The sequence below is a fragment of the Aptenodytes forsteri genome, unplaced genomic scaffold (assembly GCF_000699145.1).
Source record: "Aptenodytes forsteri isolate BGI_AS27 unplaced genomic scaffold, ASM69914v1 Scaffold47, whole genome shotgun sequence".
Lineage (NCBI taxonomy): Eukaryota > Metazoa > Chordata > Aves > Sphenisciformes > Spheniscidae > Aptenodytes > Aptenodytes forsteri.
The window spans coordinates 1,768,040-1,775,060 of NW_008794731.1; positions in this window are offsets into that span (position 1 = coordinate 1,768,040).

Sequence of the window (7,021 nt, forward strand, 5' to 3'; positions counted from 1 at the left end):
CGAGGTGGGTTTTGCAACCCCAGCTCGGACCCCGAACCGGGGCCCGGGGAGGGGAGGGAGGGAAGGAGCACGTTCCGGGCTGGGCTGCAGAGCCCCTCCCAATAGGGACCCCATCGGGACCCCCACCCCTTCTCCATCCCTTGCAAAGTCAGACACGGAGGCACGGCTGTAAACTGAGGGCTGGTAGAGGGCTGGTAGGGGGTCCGAGCACAGCACACCCTCCCCCCACCTTCCCCCTCCTCCCCCGGGGAGAGGAGAGGCACCAGGGATGCTCCATCACTCGTGGACATCCATATGTCCTGCTAGTCCCCAGATACCCACTCACCTGCTGCTGCTGCTGCTAGGAGAAATGCATTTAAAGGAGGGGAAAAAACACGTACAAATATCTACCTCAGGCCTGATCTGCTCGGGGCACCCTCAGCGCCATGGCACAGCAGCGACAGCAGCGAGCTGCTTTGCTTTGGTCCCCATGAGTGACTTTTCCCTTGTCCCCATATCTTCAGATTTGGTCCTCTCTGAGCTGCCCTGTTGCAGGGGCAGGGACTGCGGGGGTGCCATGGTGATGCTGAAGGTGACAAGGGGAATCCCCACAGGAAGGGGCCCCCCAAGGACGAGCAGTTTGTGGTGGGGTTACCCTTTCAGGCCCGGGGCACTGAGCCAGCCAGCCACCCTGTAAAACTCCAGTGAGCTGTTTGTCCACTCAGTTATGTTACGAAATTTCTATCAGCCGAGAGGAGTTCGTCTGGGTTGGTGTTCCCAGCTGGTCTCACCCATCGTTCCTGGTCCTTGGACAGGTTCTTGGGATGGATCAAGGGTATTTATCCTGAAGAAGGAAAGTGGAACATGAAATAAGCGGTGGGTTGTACTGGTGTCTGAAGGAGAGCCGCAGCTGGGATGCAAGCCTTCTCCTGGGTGCCCGGTGTCCCTATTCCTCAACCCCCAAGTTGGAGGGAACTTATGGCCCTGTGGTCCAAGGACAAACCCATGCTCCTGGACTAAAGCACTTTGCCCACAGAGGCAGCAAGTGATTTCCTTTGGAATCTTTGTCTATAATGAAGAGTTATTGTCCCTTCCTGGTCCTGTAACTTCATTTTGGCCTTGTGGAAAGCAATTGCTATCCCCACAAGCAAGATACCCATCTGCTGGTCTAATTTTACAGTGTGGATGTGCATGTTTATATCAATCGCTGTCTCTAGAAATGCTCTGCTTTGGATTCTGTTACCTCATGTTTCTGCACACAGGCGATGCACAAGCACGGCTGCTAACGAGGAGAGTACTGCATCTCCCTGCTCTGTCCCAGCAGCTGTTCCCGAGTGCTCCATGTGCTGCCTCCTCCGCTTTCCCTCCACGCTAAGTACTGGCAGGGAGTATCAAGAAATATAGTTAAAAAATAATTCTAATTACACACTGAAATACCAGCTACCTGGAATCAATGTGGCTGTTGATTTACAATCAACACTTTTAACAGGCTGGTGCAGTTTGTACCAGCCAAATCTCTCCTTTTGTAAAAGTACATCAGGAGAGTACTGACCTCCCAACAAACAGGCTGGGTGCTCCCATCATTAAAGGCCTCAGCAGCGTATTTCTATGAGCTAATTAGTTTAATAAATGCCATTAATAACTTGGCAAGTTTGTCTCAGCCACACGTGAAGCATTCTCACTAGCATGGGTAGATAGCTCTGCCCTGTTCTTTTTCCCATAGATCTGGGTTTGAGCAAAGAGCTTGTCTTCTGGGATGCAGCCTTGCCATTCCCCATGCAGAAGTGCGGGTCATTTCTTGTAAAGAAGAAAGTAAAAGAAAGTCTTCCCTCTCTCCGTAAGGAAAGGGGTCAACCTCTCCCCTCTCTTTTTAGAAAGCTTTTTGTCCGGGCAGGTTCTACTTTCTGTCCTCGCATCGCTTTTACAGAGCTGGACACCTACTGCTGGTCCAGAGCTGACCCCCTGCCAACCCTGGCCTCGGAGCAGGCAGAGGTTCAGCCCTGCCAAAGGAAGACATCAACCCCATTCCTGCCTCGCCAGGTAGCGCATCTATCCAGCACCCCTTTACTGTCCCCACTGCTCGTGCGTGGCCTGGGGGATGTGTGAAGTCCCTTTCGTGGTGTGGAATAATGAAACGAATGACAAAAGTATCTCTTCTTGCCTTCACTTCTGCTCCCTGCAAGGTTTTAATCCGTATTCCCCTTCAAGCAAAAGCAGAGCTGGAGATGCACCACTCTCTTCTTGTGTGCCAAAGCCTTCAACCTAAATCCCTGCTGTTTGTTTCTGAACTAGCCGACCTTTTAGCTAAGCTGGGCTCCTTTTAATATATTTTGTATGTGTGTGTCTGTGGCTTAAAAAGGGAAAGAGTCATGGAAACCAAGAGAAGCCTGATCTCAAATGTTACAGCAAGGCATTTACTTAAAATCTTGCAGGAAAATGTCACCCAGAGTCCTCATCTATTAAAACTGCCTGGACTTTGAGCTGAGGGTCCCACAGTGCCCAAGATGCGAGGCCCACAGGTTGCCTCACTCCCTTTTATGTTGACCCAAGTGTTTTTCATCTTTGCTTTTTCCAGTTGCTGTTGGGGACCACTAGGAAGTTTTCATATTAATCCTATTCCCGTCTGATTTTGCCGGGTGGGATTTTTCTGAAGGGCATGGAAAGCAGCAGAGAGAAACCTCTGCAAGAGGCGGGTGCTAAGAGACAGCATCAACCTTTTTCCCGTTGATGTCCGAGCACCCACCCCAAATACCTGTTAGAGCAGGTTCCGGAGTCAGGTCACGCTGGGCTGATTCAAGCCTTTAAAATCAGTTCCCAGTGGACTCACTATAGACAGGCTCTCCCTAAAAGTCAGGAGTGTCTAAGGTGGGTTAGGAAGGCAAAATCCTGGGGTGTACGGGGGTTTTTTAAGGATGCTGTGCTTGAAAAACAAGGAAGAGAGGGAGAAAGGGGTGATAAAAAAAGGGACATATATCAGCTTTGTTGATGACAATATTGACTGTATCATTACTTACAGGCATGGAAGTGCATCCCTTCCTACACTCAACATATTGCAAAATAAAGTATTGCTAGTTTGGATGAGCAATAAAAGATTCCCAACGGCTGCACGTTATTTACTGCCTTTGGCTGAACTGATTTCAGGAGAGTATTTTAAATCAGAACAGTTGATACATGGGATATTTATTGCCTTTGATTTTCATAGGAGAGGAACCTGCTGAGACTCCGCAGTGTGAGCACGTTGGTGTGTGCGTTGGCAAAGCAGACAGACCATGCCCAGAGCAGAGCAATGATCACACACCCCAGCATTTGTGTCCCTGGGCAGGTTTTAAAAAAAAAAAGGCAACCCAAAAAGCAGAACACACCGGGATGTGTATGATGATATTGGTAAGATAATTACCCTGAAGAAGGATCAATCTCTGGGAAGGGGCAGCTGGGAAAGGAGGGGTCAAGACCCCTTTTACAGGTCCTATCTTCTGTGTGCTGCATGTTCAAATTCAGTCCTTTACTTTGGCAAAACTCCTTTAAAGTTAACGGGTGTACTGGCTGATAGACCCTGTAATATTTGTCTCAAACAGCCAGAGACTGGTACATTAACTGGACGCACACAGGAGATATCAACTGCTTTAGTTTAGAGATAAAAGTAGGTTTTGGGTCCCCTGAGTTGTTACTGCAACAAGCCCAGATCAGATTCCTCATGGCATTAAAGGCGCTTTTATCTTCGTATATGCAAAGTAAGTGTTCAAGCCATAGGCATTCGTGCTCACACTGCACACAGGGTTTCCCTTTGGAAATCCTCTGTTTTATTCCAGGAACAAATATAAAGAGAAGGGACAGAGGAGTCCAAAAGGAGAGCTCGCACTTGCTGTAGCTGGGAGCCTCCATGCAGCCCCAAGTGCGGTGCTGGCACCCTCAGTGCACATGCAGACGGACAGTTACTCTGTTTCTAAAGGATTTAGTCTGCTTTTGCAGCCCTGGCTCTCTGGAGCCTCGGCGGCTCTGCCAGCGTCGCTTCCAACAGCTCCGCTCAGCGGTGCCGGCTCGGAGCACAGCCCTTGCTGCCGGGGAATACTCCAGCTCCAGCTCCCAGCTCAGCACCGTCCCTTCCCCCTGTACACTGCACCAACATTTTCCAGGAAATCTCAGGAGGCACAGATTAACCTGATTTTCTCCCAACTAATTTCTGTTGTTTTTCTAAATTTCAGCATGCCTGGCAATTTTAAAATGCAAATGAAAAGCAGCACGGTAAAAATCCCTGGCAGCCAAACACTCTTTACTGCCTTTTCCCAGTGACCTTCCCATACGTTTGAAATGCTCCCAAATCCTTATTAAATGCCTTGGATTTCAGGAAACACACAAAGCACCAGGCATGCTTTGTGCTCTTTCCTAGTGTGAGTGTTTTTATTAAATCCTGGAAATACCGTGGGCTGGTAGGGCTTTCTCCTTGGCCACGTCACCGAACAACATGACATTTGTTCAGACACTCCTCTCTGCCTTGGTCCCTTACACCCAGAAAGGCCCTTTCCTTACGCCGGGGAGACCAGGGCTGCAGGAGGCAGCAGGGTCAGCCCCAGAGAGGTTCCCAGTGGAAATTTTCCTGGGACACCCTACGCTGGCTTCGAGTCACTCTGTGCTGCTTCAGCAGACTCGAAAGCTTGGCACTTTGTGTCTTCCAAAGCATGCTGTGACCTGCTGTAAATACATACTATTTGTACTCTGCAATCTGGCTCGTTCCTGCAATTCTTCTGTTTAAGAGCCCACATCCTCCCATTTTTCACAGCACCGGCACCCTGAATTTGCCTGAGCCTGGGCTCCTCCCGAGCTGCTGGCACCCATCTCGCTGTGCGAGGAGAGGATGCTAACACTGGTCTGCAGCCTCTGTGAGTGATGAGAAGGTTCCTCCAGATTATTACCAGGAGGAGGAACGAGGGGCTGCAGAGGTTCCTGAGATCCACCCCTGCCGTTACAGGCAAGGGCATCGCGCAGCCGCCTGGGCACAGTCTGACCTCAGCACAGAAAAGTCCCGTTTCTGTCCTGCTGCTCCCTCGATAGCATTGCTGCAGGACCTGCTGCTCCAATGGTGAACGTGAGACTAAGAGGAAGGGTTTCTTCGCACCCCCGTGGGCCAGGGAACTGTCGGGAACACTTCTCCCTGGGCTCGTCTGGGGACATTTCTTTCCTAAGGCACTTGCTGAGTTGTCCTGCAGACCCTAGCGTGGCTCACAGCCCCGTGCACGCTGGCCCAGCCTAGCATCCCCGAACCACAATCTCACAGCTCAAGCTTTGCTGATTGTCTTTCTCCGCTTGGCCAGGCTTACCCAGATGATTTCTCAGTTAGAGCATCTCGGCCAGAGATGACAAAAATAGTTTTAACCCTGTTAGAGTGTGCAGAGCGTCCCTGGAGAGGGATTTTCTTTTCCTTCTTCTGTTATGGCTCAGTGGTTGTTGCAGCCACCCCAAGGGAAAGGACTCCCAGGCTTAGATAATACCCCCTGCCCCAGGCTGCAACGTAGAGCAGCCCTGGGACTGCTCTGAATTAAATTGTAAGAAAACAGCCAAAGGAGGCAGGAGATTAAAAAAGAAAAAAAAAATCTACAAAAAATAGTCAGGGAGGCTAATTCTGTTCAGCCTGCATTAGAGAGGGAGCTCATTCAGTGCTTTTCAGCGTGATACTGGGGCTTGATTGTAGTTGCATTAGGTGCCTGAGGTTTTTTGTAAATCTGATCAGAGCTGTTTGGGGAACTGCAGGTACGGAAGAAATTTGGAAAAAAAAAAGCCCAGCTTGTGTGAAATAAATCTCTGGCTGATTTAGTGGAAAGGTGTTTACCGAGAAGGGGAATTCTCTGGACAATAGCTATCTTTCTAAACTTTCTCATAAATCACAAACAAACTGTTCTGACTCCAAGGACAAATATTTCCAACTGTTTCATTGTTAAAAAAAGAAATTATTTTTGCATCTTACAGCAAACAACGTCTGCTCTTGCAGCGCGTGCTCCTTTTTGCTTCTAGAGAGTTCCCCCCTCTACTTGTTGTCCTGTCTAAACTACAAGTATCTTTTCAAAACCTAATGCTTTGGCATTTGGCAAAGGGGTGATCCTACGGTATCTTTGCTAGAATTGATCATTTGCTCCTCAGGGCACGCTGCTGCAGCTGTGAGACGAGGGAAGGCTTCTCCTGTGGAAGACTGTAGCACGTGGTGCAAAGAAAACACGGTACAAGCTTTTTCTCAGGTTCTTCTAGAATACTTTCTAAAGAAGACAATCACTTCTTGTCTTGAAAGAAGGAGTCCTTCACTGGTGCAAAGGACATTTAAAATAACAGCTTGCTTCTAGCTCAGACTTTGCAACTTTTAAAGAGTCTTTATGAGGAGCCTTATCCAACCCGCCACCTCGCATAGTCTAATATCCCTGAAAGGCCAGAGGGATGGATCAGGCTTCATGCAGTGCACAGGCTTACGTGGGGAGGAGAGGAAGGGAAATTCATGAACGTATTTCATCCCAAAATGTACTCTGTTAACAGTAATTAATTACTGTGTTTATATTTCTCCAAACCCATAGAAATATGGAGCTCTCACACATACTGGGAGAGATTTTAAAGGAGAGCAGTATGGTTATAACCGAGGAAATTTTGAGTGGGTATTACAGTGAGACACCCGATAGATGTATACACAAGGCATATTCCCAGCTCATGTATCTATGCAAGAACACAGGCTGCATTTTTTCTCTTTTGCTCACAAAGCCCATGTACGGATGTTGAAACCAGACTCAGTTCTCTTTTAGCGCAGTACATGACTTCACAGCAAAATAGAAAAAGCTGCCCACCCAGCCTTGAGTCCAGGGCTGAATGCTGGAGGAAAAAGCCTAGAAAGTGATTTGGGTAGAAGGGTGCATTCATACAAGAAATTGCTAAACAGCAGCAAAACCACACTGATGACAGGGATACGAAATAGGTTAGAAAAATTAGATGGAGCCCTTCTTGCTCAGTAATGGTCATTTCATCAGAGAAAGTCATATTTCACTGCATGGTAAACACAGAAGTAATAATG